Below are 20,578 nucleotides of genomic sequence, written 5' to 3'. Positions count from 1 at the left end.
AAGATGGGAACAAATCACCCAGACTATCCCTACAACTCCAATCTACCTGGGTCAGGACGAACCATTACAGGGGAGGGGGGAGACCATCCCTACAACTCCAATCTACCTGGGTGAGGACGATCCATTACAGGGGAGGGGGGAGACATTCCCTACAACTCCAATCTACCAGGTCAGGACTAACCATTACAGGGGAGGGGGGTCAAGAAAATACAGGTCAAACAAGGGCATTACAGATGGCAGACTTCGACCCTTTACCCATACTGCTTTGCTACTCTTAGAAACACTTTCCCTATTAACCAAAACATTCACAATCCTGTCTATAGTGGTCTATTATATACATGTATGTACCTTTACATATATATATTGCTTTAAGAGGTTTAACTTTTGCATATTTGAAGTTTTATATTTGAATTTTAAACCTTTATATTTGTATAACTTAGTACTTGTTAAACTTTAAATATCAGGCCTTGGCCTGATCTTCACAATAAAGATAGAAATAGAATATTGCGAGTCGTTTTGGCAGCAGAAGAGAGCTCCCCTCCCTTTCTGCGTTGGTATGCCCCAGCCCTGGTTAGCGGTAATGCCCATAGATTGGAGCATGGGCAGACATGAGGAGTGGTAATAAATTAACCTGTAAGTGCCTGGTCTAATCTAATCAGGGTAATGGTCCCTCCATCCTGCTCCCTACACACAACTGTAATCACACGAGTGGGAAACACCAAACACTACTGCTGGGCTGGGCTGGCATGTCTGCAATAGCTATAGCTTCATTCTAAAGTTATATTTTCATTTTTTGCAAGATTTATGAAGGTTCTCCATCCAAAATCACCCCTATGCTGGTTGAAACACAGCATAGGGGTCCAAAAATGCTCAAAAGGCCTGGCGAGAACACTGACCCCCCATTTTCACAGTTTTCATTGGATTTTTGGTCCATGTTGCATCAGAATTTTGCCTGTTGCAGACGATATCTCTTTTCAACATTTGGAAACTACAGACGGGATGTTAACCTTATATGCAAATACGACCTTATATGAGAATCTGATATTCTTCAGAAGTGCTATGCACAATACATTATGGGTTTTGTGCAGGTGCAGTACGTTCTGCTGACGTGCAGGGCTGTAGGAAGCAGCTAACACCTACGTGGGACAGGAAATCTTTCGGTACAAATCATGGCCACCTACGCCAAGCTGGCACTGGTACTCATCACAGAAAATACATCAAACTTTTCCTACTTTGCAGCTAAAATACTAAACAAGTAAAAGTAGACTGCACCAATTCAATGCATTCAAGCTTTTTGCTACAATATACGGTAAATGCAACTGGTTAGTATCAACTGTTTTTACCTGAAAACCTACAAGTATTTCTTCTTCTTCTTTTGCATCACGAAAACGATATGAAAAGCCGCTATACACAGTATGAATGAAAGAAACTGTTAATACACAGCCACAACCAAAAAACAACACCCTTTTCTTAGCCTAGATACACAGCATAAACATCACATCACAGCCTGGAAAAACCATCTGACAACTGGGGCTGAGGGGTAACCATGGCAATGGTTACTATGGTGATGATGACATCAGAGGGCAGGAATCTGAGCCGTGGTCAGGGAAAGGTCCTGGGCTGTCGGAAGGAGGAGAGACAAGAGGCAGAAAACGTCTCAAGATTTCAAGATTCCCTAGGATGCCAAGACATCACCTCAAGTCTCTGCTCCCTGAGATGCAGGTGTCTTGGCTATTGTAGAATCCATCTTGCCGTAATCTTAAGATACTGGAAGAAACTTGAATCTGTTCCAGGTCACTCACACGTTTATACTGACTTTTGCACCAAAAGTTCACAAACTTAAGATAGTATTTCAACAGAACTAGTTACAGGAGAAACAAGATTGTCACAAGATTTACTTTTTCCTGAGGAAAAGATGAAAAAAACTTGTAGAAAAATGTATCAAAGACAAAAAAAAACCCTGAAGTCTCAAAGAGATGTTTCAAAAGACCGCTGATGGCCAGTTTATCTTGGAAACCTCCCAAGTCATAAATATCATTTCTGGAGCAGAAACAGTCCTTTCTAGACGCTCATATTTCCATAACCTGAGCTGAGATTGAAGTCACGCCTGGATGACTGGCCTGGCAGGTTGACAACTTCACAAAGTCATCTTCAGATTTATCTCAATACAGGGTCAATCTCAGAGGTCGACACCAAGACAGTTGGAACATTCCTGCATACAGAACGACTCGGAAGACGTCTTGGCAGACAGAAGAGGCGAAAACCTTCCGGGGGTGACCTTACGACATCTGAAGAGGTCAGAGACGTACCAGGGGTCACCCCAAGGTCGCCCAAGGTCGTTAGCTAGGAGACAAGATGGTAGATTCATATTAGGACATCTTTCCAGCCATGTTTCCACCCTATATATCATCATTTATATTCTTTTACCATCTTGTCCTCCCCCCCCCCCATTTCCTTTACAGAGCTTTTTCTTGTATCACTGTTTTTCCCCTACTGCCACAGCTGATATATTTTGTTTACTCCCAGTCCTTGGACTTGGGACTACAACATTAGCACCAATCCATCTTGACTTCATCCTTAAATCCAATAAGGACTTAAAAAACTCCCACAAGAAGTTTTGAAGGAGTTCTTAAGTCACCTTGTGGTTCTCCAAACTAACCAGCCTTGATCCAAACTCATCCTTCAGATGCTGTCACCTGTCAAGACGTCATGTCACGTCTGGACCCATTCCGCTACGTTTTATTAGCGTTCGCCACGGATAACCCCAGAACGAGGCGCGGACACAAAGGTCATCCCAGCTAATGAAAGCAGACAGCCCAAAATCCTTCAGTAAACCCAGCGAGACATCCACGCACGATTAGGGCAACCTATAGCCTGGGTCACAGACTGTTTCCTGGGCCTACACAGGCCAGCTTAACCAGGGAGACATTCATGTACAGTTAGCGCAACCTAGCCTGGTTACCAGACTGTTTCCAGTGCCCAAACAGGCTAGCTCTTCTAGAACAACCTAGCCTGGGTACCAGACTGTTTCCTGGGCCTACACAGGCCAGCTCCTCAGCTCCAGGCCTAGCCTGGATGCCAGACTGTTTCCAGGGCTTACACAGCACAGCTCCTCAGCTCAAGGGCCAACATGCTAGCCTGGATACCAGACTGTTTCCTGGGCCTACACAGGCCAGCTCCTCAGCTCTAGGGCCAACATACTAGCCTGGGTACCAGACTGTTTCCAGGACCTACACAGTCCAGCTCCTTGGCTCTAGGGCCAAGAAAAAATTACCCTGAGCATACTGGCTAACTCTGGATATGGACATGTCTCTTCCCAACCATGCTACGGGTCTGGCCTCCAGGCTAGTACAGCCCGACTTTTCCCTGACTATCTGTAAAGCCAGTAGGTCGGCTGGTGATGTCGGCACCACACATCATCGGCGCGACCTTTCGTGCACAGACGGGCAGGCTGACGGACAGCGATAGGGCGCGGGAGGTCAGCAGGGAAGGTCGCGCTAAGGAAGGTCGCGCCGTTAGTTCTAACTCAGGCTCACCTCTAGTAATGGACAGAACGGACTAGACCGACAGTTGTGGCAGGGGTGGGGAAAATGCATTATGCAAAAATTACATACATTCAGAAAAATGGTAAATCAATCCATGAAAATTAGCAGTTGGACCAACAAAAGAATTTTTGTTTCATACATTTTCTTTTTAAAAAAAATTCCACATTTTAGCAGATGTTGCCTCAAGAAATGATTCATTGATCATCATACAACATGTCTATAGATGCCTTTATAAATCAAAAGTACGTATACAGGATCTGTCTTTTTACTGACTGTGTGAAGCTTATGCCTTGTGACAATACTACAGTAGATGCTTCTAGTTACCATGGTTACCTATAGCTGCTTATTGATCTGTCATCTCCAGCAGATTGGCCGCTGGCCCTGTGGCCTAGTGGCCCAGTTAGCTGGCCCAGTTTCCTCACTATCTGTACAACATGTCAGACACATCAGAGGAACTTTCCACACAAGTCAGGAAAATACTCAAATGTTGTAGGACACTCCCTCCAGCAAAAACTGACTTCTCTTGCAATATCTGTAAGAGGGTGGGCTAAAATGGACAAATACTAGAAAGGTAACAGTAGCAAATACATGGTGTTTACCTTCACCTGGTCTAGCCCCAAAAAACTGCTCTGTTTATTCTTACTCAAACGTATTCATGTATATACTGTGTCCAGCCCCCTCTAATTTTCCTGCCACTTGCTACACAACACCAAAGGGTGACAGCACCAGTTACCATGGTGATAGCCCTCTGGTCTAGGTCATTGACCAGGTCCTTATATACTTGGTGAAGAAGAAAAAACTGACAAAAAAACTGTTCCCTTTGGCAAAGGTAAACATAAATGACCTAAAGACAGATAAAACTGCCCCGATATCCCTGCCACTGAAACTGCCCAGTAGTTTTGTTCCCCATCCCTCCACACTCCTCAGTGTTTACTAATAAACTCTACTCTTCTGTGTGGGAGGTAAGCTCAAGTTCCAGGAGAAATTAGGCTAATGACTGACCTGCTTCTTATACTGTACAGCTTCAAATGTTACCTGTGATTTGAATTTTGTGGTTAAGTGTCCACCACAAATTCATGAAACTGTGAACATGCATTTCCAATGTATTGCTGATTCACTACATAATTGTTTAAACTGTGAAACACTAGGAAAACCTCTTTCCCCTTCCACTACGAAATTATGTGCTGAAATATATGAATATACAGTATATGAAAGGTTTACAACAAGTAGGCATGTTTACACTTACTTAGTGTAAATACAGGGATGTATGTTTACACTAGCTGGTAGTAAACATGTCAGGTGAGCTGAACCACATGTGGGGTGTTACATAATGTAATCCAGATCAGTCTGAGAAATTTTCCATATTCTTAAAAAACAATTTCTTCACAAAATGGATTATTCATATTGCTTTTAGTATGAATTATGACGTGTAAGAGAAATAAAATTGGCAATGTTTCCTGAAAAGATTTCAGTGTACAAAATTTTGATTTCATACATTAAACTAAAGTCAGGATAAAAAGGATTTCAGTCTGGAAAAAAGTTAATAACGTACAATCAGTTTTCTAATATTGACATTAAAAATGCAAGTTTTACTAAAACCGTATAAGTTAGATACTAGAGAGGTAAAAAAAAGATAATCCCTACCTACCGACCCTAATTTTTACAGGACTGAAACAGGAAACACAACATTTTTCCCTAAGCCTAAGCCTAACTCTCAATTCTCCTCCACAACTTGCCTGATCACGACTTGTCCCAGTTTCCAACAAACTAATTCTGCACATCTCCAAAAAGGAAACTGCGGTAATAAATGTGTAGTCAGGACGAGGAGCCTCACATCTTTATAATTCCCTGGGTGGACCTGCCTTCTGTAATTAGTCCTGGATTGGCAGCCGCGCATTCCACAAAGGGCCAGAAATTAGTTACTGATTGGTAGCCTCCTATACGGAACTCGATAAAACGATCGTCTGGTTTTCAGATCTGCGCATTTTTTCTGTAGTACAGTTGGATAAATAAAAAACTTATTTCTTTAAAATTGGTACTTTTTACTTACTATTTTTCAGTCTCCTGAACATGCAGGAAATTTTAAAGATAGGCAAGCTAGTTCTCATCATTTTATAGGCATGTTAAAAGTTTAAAATAATTCAGCAAGCAAGACTGCTATTCTTCATTCTTAAAAATTGGTACTTTTTACTTACTATTTTTCAGTCTCCTCAATATACAGAAAATTTTAAAGAAAGTCCAGTTAGTTCTCATCATTTTATAGGCATGTTATAACTTTAAAACAATTCAGCCAGCTAGACTGCCATTATTCATTCTTAGATGTCTTGGGACCTGTCATGTAACGTCTTGAGCTGAAGCCCAGACTTGATGGACTCCTTAAATCCCTCTCAAGAAGACCAGCCTTCCAGACACCTCGGAGACCGCGACAGTAATCCTCGCTCCACTCTAAGACTTGGACAAGGGATTAACTCGTCTTAAAGACAACCTTGGGCTGTCTGGCCGCTCTTCTTAAGTACCTTAAAGGTACTTAACCAAATCTTCAAGGAATATAGTTTTCTAAGAAAAGAATTACCACAAGGAAGACAAGTCTCAAAGGGTCTTAGATACTTCAGGACTCCTTATTTAGAAAGACAGTCAAGTGCAGAAGTCTATTACTTTGCCCACTTCTAAAAAAAATACTTAGAACGAAACTTGAGTTAGCATCAAAATGTGGTCTTTCTTGTATTAACTATTTTCTTATATTAACAAATCATCACTTTCAAGTTATACTGTGATGACTTGATGCACATGAATAAAAAATCTGATGTATTTTCTACATTTAATATACTAAAGATCTACAATAGAATGCATTAATTTGGTCATAAATTTATCTGACACAAAGTTTGTCATGTAAGAGAATTATTCTGACAAAAAATGGTCACCACCACAACACCCCTCTCAGACCAGTGGTACAACCCAAAGTGCTCCAAGCCAAGTGACTGTGCCCCCCTCCCGCACACACAGGTGCTGCTCACATTGATTTTCCCTCCCATCCATCTCCTGTTGTCTCCACAAGCAGCACAAGATTAATGACCTGTCTGTTACACTGATGCCTACAGGTACTCAGTACAGTACAGTACCGCAAAATCAGTCAGGAATAGGTATCCAGTAATACATAGAATACAATACAGGGTATTTCATATTGCATGTCGGCAGAACGTACTGCACCTGTGCGAAACCTGTAATGTATTGTACATAGCACTTCGGCAGAATGTCTCATATAAAGTAGTATTTGAACATATAAGGTTAACACTCCATCTGTAGTTTCCAAATGTTGTGTCGGAAAAAAACATTGGTCGCAACAGGCAAAATTCTGATGCAACGTTGACCAAAAATCCAACAAAAACGGTGAAAAAATCATGGTATTTATGTCATACCCACCCAAGAAAACACACCTTTCAGTCAGCACTGAAGACTACATGTATAGTTCACTTAGTTAAATTGTTCAGGTACATTTAAAGGAATGTGTCAGTAACTGTGCATGTTGTTACGCTTACTAATACAGCATAAGTAGCTAGTATTACCATACAAATGAAGCGAATGTTGTCAGAATTACCCACAAATCACGCTGGCTTTATCTCAGGCTGGTCCCGCAGCCGGAAGCCTCCCAGCTTTGCGAAGACGTCGGGATGAAAAATGGAGGCATGTTTTACCCAAGGCAGGGTCATAAACTACAACATCAATCCTGTCAGAACCTGGAGATATTCTCTGTCAGGTCATGTGAATTTTATTCGGTGGTTGAATAAGAAACAGTCATGCCTTCAAATATCAGAGTTATCAACCAAGAATCGAGGTGTTCAAAAACTTGTATTTCCCAAGAATTAACGTAGACTGGAACTTGTTGCCATTATCACAGAATAGAAATCCTAAAATCTGCTATTTTGCATTATGAAGTTGAGAATGTTATAGTAATATATGAAGGCTTGTGTATTTGAAGAAAGTGTTTTCAAATTGCAGAACAGAATTTTGTTTCGTCTACAATATTGAAGAACATTAACAAGAAGTATTTCTACCACTTTAGTAACAACTAGGAATACCAGGACTTTTTTTTAACTGTTGGTGCAAAAATATTCAGTTTTCTTTCTCTTTCTTTCTTCAAATCAAGGGTGAGACAAACTCAATTTTGGTCGGATGACATTTGCTGTCTCATTGAAAGGCGACCTAGAAGTATACTTCAAAGTTCTCTACTCACCAGAAGTGCCCCCCTCCCCACCAGAAGTAATGTCAAGTTAAACACCAGATCTACACACATTCCCTCAGGAACGTCTAGTCCTCCAGGTTAGACTGTTTCACCTGCCAAGTAAACCACAAGACGTCCCGTCTACCACCAAGGGATCCTCCTTATCCTTCTGGGAGATCTTATTCTCTCAAGGTGACATGCGCGAGCCTCAAGGTCAAGACTCTCCAGCACGATTAAGAAGCCAGGAATAAACCTGGAGCAGCTTCAAAAGCCCGAGTGTTTGGGTAATGAGGGGGCAACTCGCCAGGGATGTGGCTGTGTGGGGAGGGTGTTTAACAGCTTCTAGTCTCAACATTCATCATAAAAAAACATACAGTAAGGTCGGAAAACTCACAGCAGTTAGGAAGAAACAACATGGGGGAAAGAAAGGTACAGAACAAGGTCAATAATATACATGTATATGTTAGTTTTTATTAGTTTGGGTAGATATTGGAATGTACATCTAATCATGATGCAAGACCAGCTATTAATCGGAATTTAAATTTATCAAATTGGGTAAGGAAGCAGTGATTCAAAGCTGTGCTTCCCAAAAAATTTTGTTAAATTCCAAAATAACAGTTCTGTTGTAAAATGTACTGTGATGCCAAAAAAATAAAAAATATACATAAAAACGTTAAGAAACTCTTACAACATTTCATTTGAATGATCAGCATCTCTGTAAAATGTACTGTCCCCCATTGTAACACCCCCTCCCCTGTGTATGATCGATGTACCATCCCTTTGGGAGAACAGAAATCCCTAAAACTCATACATAAACCAGCAGGACACAAGAAAGAGGGAGTTACAGTACATAAATCAACCATTTCTCCATGGAAACATGCCAAAAACCAAGACTTCGCCCATTTGGGCCCGATTACCCCAGTCAGGGGTGTACCCTGGGTGGTTAGCAGTCCACCAGGGACTGTGGTAAGGTGACCTGAGGTGACCCCTGCTGCCCAGACTGACCTATATCTGTGTAGGTAGTCTGTTTGCCATGTTACTAGACAATAACACACACTATAGGTTTAACAATTATACCAACAGGTACTATTCTTACAAAGGATGTCTGTCATCAAAGAGAGATAAAAATTTGCTCACAAAGAAAATACACAGAAGTGACAGAACTTTTAGTTTGGTCTAACTCTTGCTGTTATTTTTTTGGGTAGGCCTTAAAAATGAGGTCAGAAAAAATACTGATTTTTGGGCTCATAGTCATAGCATCTTCCAATCAGCAAGAGAGGAAGTCAAGACAGCCACGATCTTAAAGATGAGAAAATCTGAAGAAAACAGGTCGAGGGACATCCTTATATCACTGAAGACATCCTAAGTCATTCCTTCAAAACAAGACTTTTTATGACTTGGGGAATTGTAATAATAGAGGTGATGCTTCTTTCCTTTAGCCTAAGGAACAAGCTATCTTTCTTTCTTCAAGAAAACAAGATATACTTAAGATACTTAATTGGGGTCTTGCTGTGCTGAAGAATGATGGGAAGAAGTTAAACATCCATCTTAAGGTAGTCAAGGGTGTCTTGAGATGATAGATTGATAATTTAAGAACTGAGCACGGCTGGATTTCAGAAGTGAAATGAAATGAAGTCTTGGGGCAAACTTCAGCCACCCGGGATTTCTTAATTAGGCCTCTGCTGGGCTTGGAAGAGGGATGGGCAAATCATGTTTTTATCTTCATGAGAAAAAAAAATTATAGGTTGACAGATTGTTGATATATTTCGTTATTCATTTATAGTTATACATACATTTATATGTGGGTTTATATATACATGTTGGTGTATAACATTGTGGATTTTTATTTACCCCATTGACTGTTACCATCCATGAAAAATGAAGGTTTCACTAGCCTTTATATCAAGTCATTCTCTAAAACTTAGAGAATCTTGAATCTGAATCTTGAATCTGAATCTTTTCAACAAAACGACAGATAACCAGCTAACATGCCCAAATCACCACCTTCCCAAACCCCTGAATGAAGACATATCTACAGAAGCCATCATTTAAACCTTCCTCCCTGTCTCCCCTCCCCCAAGCCCCCCTCTCCGAGACTCAGCGGTCGTTTCCATAACGACATCTGACGTCCGCTGTCCGCCAGTATTGGTTACCATGGCAACAACCCAGTTCCATAAGTCGGCGGAATCCCCATAATGCCCTTGTGTTGTCCGGGCTAATTACCCTCCATGAAAATGGGGGTACTGTTTTTACTCCGTTTCATGTTTGGTCTGATATCTGAAGATTGGTGAGAAGGAACTGTACGATATTTGGCAGATTGATGGATGGGGCCTTGGAGATTGTGTAGGTTGACTTTGAGCCCCTGGTGATTGACCTTGGTACTGCAGTTTAATTTTTTATTCTGTTGTTTTCGCGTTATGGACTGTTTGTGCGATATTAAGGTAGCATGTAGTTGTTATTACCATGGTTTAGTGGTTTAAATTTGGGTCCCCTAGCTGTTTGCGTTTGATATTTACAAAATGTTTAATGTTGGACTTTTTGTGTTGAATGTTTGGAAAATCTGGGGGATGGTTTGGTATGATTTTTGGTATGTGGGTAGTTGTTGAGTCTCTTTGTGTTTTGGAGTGCATTAGCAGGTTGTCGCATATTTTTATTGCATAATTTAAAAGGATTTTCACTTTTTCACCCCTACTTCATAATAGGATGGTCTGTTTGACCCAAAAGTTGGGACAGAGTGTTTTTGTTTATACCTCCAGCTGGCAGGTCAGACCCAGGCAGCCCTATCTATTTTTACCCTTGTTTATCTTATTTGTCTGGTCTGCAGGTCATTTGCCTGGTCATTGACTTACATGTACAGGCAAATGTAGCCTGGGTACCATCCCCAGTAGTATATTCGCAAACTCTATAACAGTTATAGAGTTTGCGAATATACTACTGGGGATGGTACCCAGGCTAAGGCAAATGACCTGCTGGCCATCAAAGTAAACAAACCATGGTAACAAGACACTAAACGCCTGCACATGACAGCTTGATAAATACAAAGTGCCACTGCCACCACAAATCATTCTGCTGATAAAAACAAAGTTTGACTCATAATATCTCTATTGAAATACACCAAAAGATTACAAAATAACAAGCTATTTCATGGAGGGATGATGTCTACGACTTCTCCTTGTTCTGCCTGTAACCAGGGTGGCCGGCTGTCAGGTTTCCTAACGCTGGATTCACGCGGAGGGTGACCTCTGGTTCAGGAAAGACTTCCAGGGCAGGAAGGAGTCTTAGGTTAAGTCTTGACCTCTGGACAAATGACCTTGGCTTTCCTGAATATTTACATTAAAACTACATTAAAAAAAGGATAAATTATAAGGAGTTAGTTTATATTTGTGTTTGTAATTTATCGTGTATATTCAGTAGTTACTGTAGATGCTATATATGGAAATTGTTTCTAATGAAAATACACTACAAAACTGGTGAATTTGGCATCAATATAAAAATACAACAAAAATGTCTTACAAATGGACTAAATATGCTATGATTTATGATCATTATTTTCCTGTTTTTATGGTTCGACCAGACCGTAAATCGTGGGAAGACATTATAGAAAAATCCATCTGAGCTTGTTCCTATTCCCGAGCACCCGATACAGGCACATACTGTACGGGTAAATTCTCCTCTCCATAACTCAGCCTGTAACATGGTCATGTTTTAAAGGCATCCAGTGCATTTATTAATATTAGGTCCTGGAAACCCAATTTTTCAGAGCCAATATTCTAGTCATTTATCTACATACTGAGTTGAAACCACACCGTCATAGAGCAAAATTCTGGCGGAAAATGGCTACTGGAAGGGCCTTGGGCTGATTTTTAGGGTACCACAGAGAAAATATAGGAGTCATCTTGGGGCTTGTTTCTGCAGGTTTAAAAGCCCAAAGTATGAAATACTGGTTGAAATGTGCCAATATGTATCAGTATGTGTCAATATCATAATGATTGCCCTATTCAGAATATTTCCAGTTTTGCTGCCCAGAAATCGCCTTTGATACCTTTAATGCGCCACGCTGGCTTTTCTCACCATTTGATATGCTAATGCAGCAGACTCATTATAAAGGAGCAGTCCCAAAGGTACCAGCAGTGTTTTTGATGTGATGTTGACATGATCTTTCCCCTAAGGCCTAGGAAAAAAATTGTGTTTCCTGTTTCCTGACCGACCCTAAAATATCTGCCGACCCTAGAATTTTTTGTGTCCGGACCCCTGCAAGAGACAATTTTTCGAGCTGATCAAGCTTTTCTTGCTCCATGATCTGACACCTGAGTGATAAAACATTGTACAACTGGTTTTCTAACATTGACATTGAAAATAACAGTGTCCTCATGCAAGTTTTACTTTGTTAATCTGTTTTGTTTAAGTTCGACCCCTATATATATCTATATCACAGAACCTACCTACCAACCCTAGTTTTTTCAGGACTGAAACAGGAAACAACAATTTTTCCCTCGGCCTAACACTCCAGAGCTGACTCTGACATACCTAACACCACAGAGACATGAAGGTTTGATATGTAGATGAGAAGACTTCTGACTAAGCCGTGCTGTCTACATGGTAGTCAGTCTTGTGTGGTATCACGGGTGGTCTATTCTCTACTGTAATACCCTGTAGACAGATCGCATGAATGGCTACCATATCAATTATCAGTTTCCTAGCTAATCAAGAATTCGTGATCTATCCCTCCTGCTTTCACATGCAAATTAAAAAACTTGTAATCAAACCTCGTTTTATGTCATGACTGTTTAACAATTCTACTAGATAAATATTGGTTGTCAAAGGTCGTATTTCTATTGCAAAATGATACATTTTGAGCAACACCTTACTTTAAATTATTCAAATTTAGACCCTCAATTTTTCACACTCAAAATCTACCTTCAGGCAATATTACTTATAAAAGGAAGGCTTTAAATTTTGGCAACCTACAATTTTGCAAATGGCAGTAAAACGCTTTATTCGGGTCCTGAAACATCTACATGTATGCCAGTCGTGTTAAAGTCACCTTTCCAAATCATCAGTTTTCTGCATGAGGAATCAAAGATTGGCAGAGACTGAGTCGTGCCATCATCTGGCCTAATTAAGCACTAATTACCTGTATTCGTTAGTGCCACAGGGAGAGCAGATGTACCCCCATGGACCAGGGTTGGACCTGTTTGAAGGACACTAAAACTTTCTGACCTCAGCTGCAATGTAGTGAATCTGGACATTTTAAACAACAGACTGTACTGATTTGCCAAAAAGAAAGAAAAAATTCAGGCCTGTTTTTTTTATTTATTTTTTCACCCACCCACTCCATTTTTTTTCTAGAAAAATCCGTTAACCAAGAAATTAAATTGGTGTGGCCTTAGCATACTTACAACAGTCTACATGAATACAGTGATATCACTGTCGACATGAACTGACAGGAGCACAAGTACACAACGTCACAAGTTATGCCTGGATAAATGTTTTCAGACAGGACCAGGATATAATGCTGTGTGTTTTACAGGATGATAAAACTGTCATTATGTTTTACATCCCCAGTAAAACTGGGCCGGCTTCACTATTCAGCACAGGATTTACTGACTCAGTAAAATTTATGACAGAATAAGAGAGTCGTTGCAGTTTTACAGGGGAGTCGCTCATGTTTTGCTGGTAGTGGATGGATCGTACGATCCAAGGTGATTCAATGATGATCAAATTGAACAAGAAGAGGCGTAAAATCCCCGGTTGGAAGTCATCGAACCAGTCCTAGAGGAGCCGTGGCGTGAAACGAGCCGAGTGTTGGGCAATTTTCTGAGCCATTGGGCGATCGGTTTACTGTCCCGACTGTTCCAGCTCAGGAGAGGTGTTTGAGAGAGAATTAATGAGTAAAAATTGGGCTGAATCTATCGCTACATGCTTCAGTATGACATGATCAAACATGGGCTGGTTTAAACTGTAACATTGATGAGGTGTTTTACAATATATGACATAGTAGTTACACAATTTTAAATGGCTGATTGTATAATTATATTATAAGATTCATTAATTTATTTAAAGGCAGACTTTTTTCTGTTTGTCTTGTCAAATTCTCTAGTTAAGCATTAGGCCATACCAATTCAGTTCAAGGGATCTCCATTTAAAGGAGATATGTAAAAACTGGAAAAATTGTCATCAAAACAGACCTTGAACACAAGACTAGGTTTATTATTTAAATTATACCTTGGTACACTCAATTTTTGGAGACTTACGAATATATTCAAGTTTTTCTCACAGTACTCTTATTAATCATGTCTTCTTGCTGAATTTTCACCTTAGAGTGTCGAAGAAGGGAGGAAATCACTAGATCTGGTGTTTTTATTTATGAAAATCCCAAGAAGTGATAAATTCAGCTAGCCTCTACCAGGCTTCGGGAGGCGACTGGAAAGAGTAGAAATCGGCCAAATAGAGAGATAACATGCCAGGGGAGCTGGTCTGCTGGAGAGAACAGTTTGGAGTGGAAAACTGTTCTCTCCAGCAGACCAACTTTTCTCAGGCTCCTTTGGCATGTTATCTCTCTATTTCGTATTTGGTCAATTTCCACTCTTTCCAGCCGCCTCCCGAAGCCTGGTAGAAGTTAAAATTCAGCCGGTGTGGCCGAATCCCTGCCCTTGTCAGTTCTGAGACAGCTGATGTGTTCTGACATGTAATTAATCCATAATTCATCACTAATTAAACACCTGGGAAATAAACGACCCGCATCTGTAACGACCCACCATCGTTACCGGCCCGATCAGAATAATAAGTATCAGATTATTAATGCTAATTAATATGATTGGCTAGATAACGAGCACTCTCCCTCTGTGATGACCAGACATGCGTAACAATAATTAAACCTACCAAGTCGTGGGCATAAATATGCAGTTTTTTATAAAGTGTTTCTACGAATTACATTTTGTAATTCATGCCCAAAAGCCCCATACTACAGAATACTGTTAGAACAAAGAATTTTTTAACCAGCAGTTTCAGTTTTGTATCAAAATCATTGTTCAAATATCATGTTCTGAAGTCTCCTTTTCCTTCCCAACATTGTAACAACATAGCATTACCTAGTAGAGCAACAAACAAAGCCTTAAATCTTTTTGTACACATAAACTGTAGATTTCTAACATTTTTCTACCTCTGTTCTAACTGCCCTTCAGCGTATCACCCCATGTTTCCCTGTGGTTACAGTGTTCCCATGGCCTGACGTCCCTATGACATTGCCTCTATGCTGTAACTACAAGCCACTTTAGCCCAGAGGGAATTCCCCTCCAATGTGATTTGTACAAGCCCCCCCATGGGGCACACGTGGCCGAATTACACCTGAACACAATAGAACCAATCAGCTGTCCACTCAGGTGTGAAACGAGCGCGCTCACGGGCCAACTCATCGACCTTGATGGGGGAATAACGCCACAAGGTCACGCCGGTGTCAGCACGGCTGGTTACAGCCGGTTATATTGCTACATCCCGTCCAACCATGTAGCAAATTGAGGTTTGATGTTTATTTAACTGACCCCAAATCTCTGAGCTTACTGCTCAAAATCTTTCACCCACTTGGGTCCAATCACCTCTATTTATCATACAAGCTGGAATCTATACAGTTCTTAAAGGAACTGTCTTCAAACTTAAGATTTAACTATCAGAAAGGATACTAGAGCTTCTAATTTTATTACGATTATTATTATTTTCTTGCAGACATCTAGTGCTTTCTTTCTTGTCATTTGACAATAATATATTGTTGCCATTTGCTGAACAAATTCATTTGTTTATTCTTATTTTTCGTTTTATGAACTACTTGCTTATTATTCCCACTATCATAATTTTGTGTCAGATCATGAAAAATGGCATTTTGCTGGGCAAGAGGTTCGCTCCAAAGTTTAACCTTCTTTCCACTGCCTAACTCCTAACCAGTACAAATTCTGACCAAAGAGACCCCCTCGGTTGTAGGAAGGTTATCCCTCCAGCTGCCTGCCTGATCTGACATGGTACATGTAATCACATGGAGTCAGAACAAAGACATGTACAACAGGTGGACATGTCAGACCAGCCACAACCAACACCAGGTGGTCTTCTGGGCAGAAATTTAACCTTCTCACTATGGTAACTGCCTTTTAGCACCACATCTGCACTGGTTACAGGGTTAGGCAGCAGGGAAAAGGTTAATATCGCCCCATTTTTTTTGCTTTCAGAGTAAAAATTCAACAAAGAGTAAAGATGAAGACAGAACATTGGGAGCAAAACTTGCATTATATCAACTTTAAGAAACTACATGCATACCAAATCAAATTGGTGTTGCATGTACAGGCTTTGTATATGCAATTTTAATACATCTTCTGCAATATTAAAAATGTCTTTGCAAAATGCAGACTGCAGGTAGGTATCTCTAACACTGACGCAGGTATGCAGAAAAAAGGATTTCAAAATTTGCAACGCCTTCTCCTGACACCTGGCATTTCTAGACACACAGGAGGACCGTGTACGGAGTTCTCACCAGCCAGCATCAGTTTTGTCTGAAACAGTGACACATTCAGACACCCTGACGTCCCTGCCTCACATCATGCCTACAGACTAGTGTCAGACTCTGGGAGGGTTTCCAAAAACCCTTTCAGACCTGGAAGCTTTTAGCCTGTCCATTTTACCAGGGGAGAAACGAAATGGGGAACGGGAGACGCACTCGGAATATACACATCTCTGTAAGAAACCCATCAGACTAACGGCACGAGATCATATACAAATGCAGTCCTTCCACCATTTTCTCAACCTGTAACTCTGTAGCTGATAGAGAATTGGTAGCCAAACAACAACTTCAGTGTGCTAAAGGTTAAAACCTGTCCTTTCTCATTGATGCTGAAATTTTATTAAAAAAAAAAGGATGAAAACTGTACAAAATTCAATAAAACAAAAACACCTCAACCCATGGCTAGCAGCATTGCTCACATTTAGAAATGGACGTTCAAAATTTCCTTAAAAATTAGAGTTAAGACCACCCTGTTTTACTCAGTTCTTGTTCAAGTTATTCCAATTTGCCACATCTATATGACTTTCAAGTCCAGATAAAGCCGATCAATGACTGTTGGGAACAAACCCATACTGGCCAGATGCAGCTATAACATGTTGACTTTTCCTGCTGAACAAATTTGAACATGGTACAAACACGGATGTACTTGTGCACAAGGCTAGATTACAACTAACCGGCTCATGTGTTTAACAATTATTTCTATTCACAAACTTATCTTTGAAGATAAATTCAAATGTAACACAGAATGTGGAAGGGTAAAAAAAAGTGTTGTCTATAGCTCTATCTGGTGTAAGCTGGATCATATCTATTATATACATTACTGTATTTTGATTTAAACACATTGAAGGCATACTTGTGTGTCATCCCATTTAGCAGGCCAACAAACAAAAATGCAGGGATTTTTTTTATAAACCAGGGGAATAAGAGTGCTGCTCCCTCATGTAACCAGCAGCACAGGTATATCAATTTTCAGATTGAACCCTAGTGGCTACATACACACCATTTAGTCTTTCTCAAAATGATCTTTTACCAGTGAAAATCTAAAAACATCCTAACAATGCATTCTAGCATTACAAACTGTGTTACTCTGGTTGTAAAATAAAGTTGAAAAAATTTTCTTCGCTCTCTCACCATGCTAGTGATCTGCACCCTCATGCTAAATTTTTCTAGAAAACCCCTGAAATTGGACAAATATGAGTTACAGAACCAACAGGTGTCTTCAGTACTCCCAGATCACTTTCACAGGGGAGAACAAATCAGATCGTTACCATAATTAAGTCCATGTAATTAAAAACTAATGCAATTCATTCGGTAATTACATGAATTATTCAAAATCTATTTCTGCATTTTCTCTCCAATCAAAATTACAGCCTGATATCATGTTACTGGTGTGTTTATTGGTGAACGCAGGACTTTTCTTGTCAATATTTTATTCCTTTCATAGTTTAGTTAGCTTTTCATTTACTCCAAGAAGCCTCCACTGGTCCTTTTAAACCTCTCAATCAATCTTCTCTTTCTTGGAAAGATTTCCCAGATAACGTATCGCAGCAGTCTACATCCATTTATATCACATCCATCTTGCGAGTGATTCAACCGGCATAGCTCCAGATAAAATCTACGGGGTTTGAATCCCGCGAGCCGCGTCGGAGAAACTCTGTTCCATCTTAGTCAGGACTTGAAAGCGTGTAGCTGTGTCTGGGAGTTTAGCTGCTAACCCTAAGGCCACACCAATTTGATTTCTTGGTTAACGGATTTTTCTAGAAATATAATGGAGCGGGCGGGCGAAAAAAAAAAAATAGGCCTAGGCATCCTGTTATAGCCCAAAATGGTACGATAGGAGCCTTGAAGTCAACACACCAGGCTGGTTTAAAATTTAAACAATGAATTTTCAACTTTTAATGATACCAATGCATTGAAAGATGGAATAACTGTAACAACTAGGATGAAAAGGACTGTTTTCAACTGTTAAGGGCAAAATATGAGCATTTTGCAGTTGATTTTGAATTTTTATTTTTATCTGCAAATCAGAAAAAAACGAAGCGGGCAAATCTGTTAACCAAGAACAGTGGTTGGTGTGGCCCAACCTGTTCATCTCACCTGACTGACTGACAAGTGTGGTATATCTCAGACTGGTACAGGCCTGTAGATACTGTTATCTGTGACTAACAGTAGGTATTCCAACGCTACCAGGAAAATCGTCTACCGCATGGTGTCGGTACAATTTTCTAGCATCTTCCCACACTCGCGGTGCAAAAATCATTCGCTCCTAGTAGCAAAGTTACCCATAAAAATAAAGGATATAACTTCCCCTTTCCTGTGGTGTATTTATTTAGGTTGTAAAATGTTGCAAACGCCAGAAATTTGCCGATGAAAACGGCGCGTCGTGAGCCGAGCGCCCGGGTCGCCGAAACGCGGCCATTTTGTCCCTCTCGCTATTGCGAAATCACCCTGACTTTAGTGCGCTTGCGCCTCGCCGTCATAGACCGCATCAGAATGAAAGTAGCACCATTCGAAAGCGCAGATTCCGAGCTTTAAAATGGTGCCAGGGACATCGGGAAAATTTTATTTTCGGGGGGCTAAACGTCCATTTTTAACGATTTGTCGATCTTTAAACATCAATTTGACCACCTAAATTTCATTTTCCCATTTTGTCACCAGTGTCAAAATGACGGCAAAAAACAGGGCTTTCCGCTGATGTAATCGGTAGTTTTCTCGAATGCACGCCGGCGAAGCGCAACGCTAGATTTACTGATGAAGTCATGGTAAACAGAGCGCTGCCGCGGGAAATACGGCCCGCTCGGGCGCCGGGCGTTCTTCAGGAATAGCAAATACGTGAATGGAGCGGCACAAATACGCCCTATTTGACGCTATGGAGCAAGAATTTCCAGGTAAAATATGTTTTTGTGTATTTTGAGAGTTTGTAAACACTGGATGGGGGGAGGGGGGGCGAGGTCTAAGGAAATTATGTGTGCTTTTATTACAAATAATACCAATTTATTTTCTCAAGCCCATACCAGCAAAATTATGTAGTTTCAATGCAATATGTGTACTTGTAGTACTTATCACTGATTATGTTATAGTTTAAGAGTTGTTTATTTCTGTGGTACTTGACATGTAAATTGTTGTTTGCCTTGTTCCAAGTTGAAAATACCACTGTGTATTTTTTTCACTTGTTGAACTTGAGGCACCGTGGGCCCCCGGTTAGGGGTCAGCCGGGGAACCTATGCCCAATTTTTTCAAAATTTTGATGGCTATTTTAAGCTCATTCTTATTGTTGCAATGAAAGTAAATGGCATTTTGGAGTATATTATTTTCACTCATATTTGTTTAGCCATGTAGTAGTAATTTATCAAGCCAGCAAACCAATATTTTGCCCAAGTTCCCTGGACTTGGATATCTACCTACCTACTTACCTTGTCCATCAAAGGACCGGGTCGTCGGGGTGACAGGGTAGTTTTCCTTTGTGCTGCAGCAGTCAGTAGCTCCGGGATTGTCATCCAAATCATTCTCTTCAATGAGCTGACTTCAGTTCAAACTTGAGGTTACAGTATATATACACATTGTACTTACCTGCTGTATTCTTTTTTTATCGTATCAGGAACCCATTTCTTACAAACCTGGGAAGTGTGGTAATGTTGCCATGTGGTACACAACGACAACCATGGCCACCAACTCTGGTACCCAGGAGAGGTTGTAGAGGATGGGGTGGAGACAGTGACTATCAACTTTTTCCACAAAGTTGCAGTTAACTTGAACCTTCTATTTCTATTAGAAATAAATCTTTAGAACTACCCAGTATATACAGTGTAAAGAATGTAATGATTTCAGTACACCAAATAGATGTTAGTGCATGTCATACATTGTACGCTAGATTAATAATGTTTTTATTGACATTGTAAATGCAACTTGATAATATTGTATATAGCTACACTTATGATACATTTATTCAATCAAAACAAACATCTGCCATGTTTCTGCCATGTATTGTGCAAGTGTTGAGTTGTACTTTTGATGCAACATGTAACATCATGGCTCATCAAGCAAGTGATATATGTACCGGTATGTGACAGATTCATGCAATCTTACCGTTGACCTTGACCAAGTTGACCTTGTAATTAGGGCAATTAACATTCAATTTGATGACATTCTGTGGATGTAACATATTGTATCTATTACTTACAGAAGATAACATAATGCTGTACACTGTGGAAGTCTATGAAGTATGTTGCTTAGTGGACTAGTCTAGTACTATATTTACAACGCTATATC

The 20,578-nt window shown here is 40.3% G+C and overlaps 1 protein-coding gene and 1 long non-coding RNA gene across 29 annotated transcripts in view; both read right to left on the bottom strand.

Annotated features, from left to right (window-relative positions):
* LOC109477421 (CUGBP Elav-like family member 2) overlaps positions 1-20,578 on the bottom strand; it is a 77,893-nt gene that overhangs the window by 38,846 nt on the left and 18,469 nt on the right. The window lies entirely within an intron of this gene.
* On the bottom strand, positions 859-19,115 carry LOC109477657. The gene is made up of 3 exons (XR_002140686.1): positions 18,477-19,115; positions 15,128-15,134; positions 859-869 (listed from the first exon to the last, which is right to left on the bottom strand). It is a non-coding gene; the product is annotated as an uncharacterized LOC109477657 (long non-coding RNA).

This window comes from Branchiostoma belcheri, unplaced genomic scaffold, assembly GCF_001625305.1.
Source record: "Branchiostoma belcheri isolate BF01 breed outbred unplaced genomic scaffold, Haploidv18h27 scaffold105, whole genome shotgun sequence".
NCBI classification, from domain to species: Eukaryota; Metazoa; Chordata; class Leptocardii; order Amphioxiformes; family Branchiostomatidae; genus Branchiostoma; species Branchiostoma belcheri.
The sequence above is the reverse complement of the archived record's forward strand: the minus strand, read 5'-3'. Positions and strand labels throughout refer to the sequence as shown.